The sequence below is a fragment of the Poecilia reticulata genome, linkage group LG7, assembly GCF_000633615.1.
Source record: "Poecilia reticulata strain Guanapo linkage group LG7, Guppy_female_1.0+MT, whole genome shotgun sequence".
Lineage (NCBI taxonomy): Eukaryota > Metazoa > Chordata > Actinopteri > Cyprinodontiformes > Poeciliidae > Poecilia > Poecilia reticulata.
The window spans coordinates 24,581,611-24,582,590 of NC_024337.1; the positions used below are offsets into that span (position 1 = coordinate 24,581,611).

The window sequence follows — 980 nt, forward strand, 5'->3', positions numbered from 1 at the left end:
CAGCTTTAACAAATATGGAGAAAACATTTTCTATTAAAGTTACATACTACAGCTTGAATAAAATACAACTATATAACATTTTTTGAGAAGCCTGGATTGCTTCATGTATATTTTGCATGTTGCCTATGACTTGCTCATGGGGACACATTTCAGTATCTAAAACTAACTGAAAAAATTTAAGCAACCTACTTGCATACTGTATGCAGATTGTATGCAGACTGTGTGCATACTGAATTTTACTCTTGCATGTAAAATTCACGAGCAGTAAATATTGTACTAGTCATCAGTATTGGACCAAAGAAAACAAGGCCGTTGCAAGCCTTTGAAATTGTGACGCTTTTGGTGGGTCAGACAGACTTAAGAAATTGCAACAGCAGGTGTGTGAGGGGGGACCCAATAAAATTTTTTTTGTCAGGGGGCCCAAGATTCCTGGCAGCACCCCTGATTACAGCCTACAGAAATACCTCAGGCTTGACGTGGTTTTGCAGGGTCAAATGTGTTAAAGAGCTCTCTGTCAGCCTCCAGATCCTCTTTATTTGTTCTCTTTGTGTAAATTCTACACTTCTTCTCTTCAAAGTGCTCTGGAAGAAGTAGAGATACCTGAAAGAGATATAAGCAGCACATGGCAAGTTGTATTGAACCATAAATTACAAACACTTGTGAAAATCAGGCACATGCAGAGGGGGGTGCTTGAGCACCTGGCCCTTTTGCTCCTTGCCCACAAGTGCCCTTTTGGTCAAATTGCTATTGCTATTATTATTTCCTAAGACCTCTTCTAACACATAATAACATGTACTAAAATTGTTTGTTTTTTGTTGGATTTTTTTTTTGTACAACATAATAAGCCGGTCACCTTGTTACCTTTGATCTTTTACCCGTAACGCATGACGCAGTTGCCTCTCGCACAGTGAGATAAAGCGGCTAACTGCTCAATTTTGCGAATGTTCCAGATTACAGAACAGTTTTTGGTGAATTAAAAA

At 38.8% G+C, this 980-nt stretch overlaps 1 long non-coding RNA gene across 1 annotated transcript in view; it reads right to left on the minus strand.

Moving 5' to 3' along the window:
• Positions 1–416: 416 nt before the first annotated feature.
• LOC108166452 (uncharacterized) overlaps positions 417–980 on the minus strand; it is a 5,689-nt gene continuing 5,125 nt past the window's right edge. The window contains exon 2 of the long non-coding RNA XR_001776817.1: positions 417–600. This is a non-coding gene — a long non-coding RNA (uncharacterized LOC108166452). The remainder of the gene's footprint in view (positions 601–980) is intronic.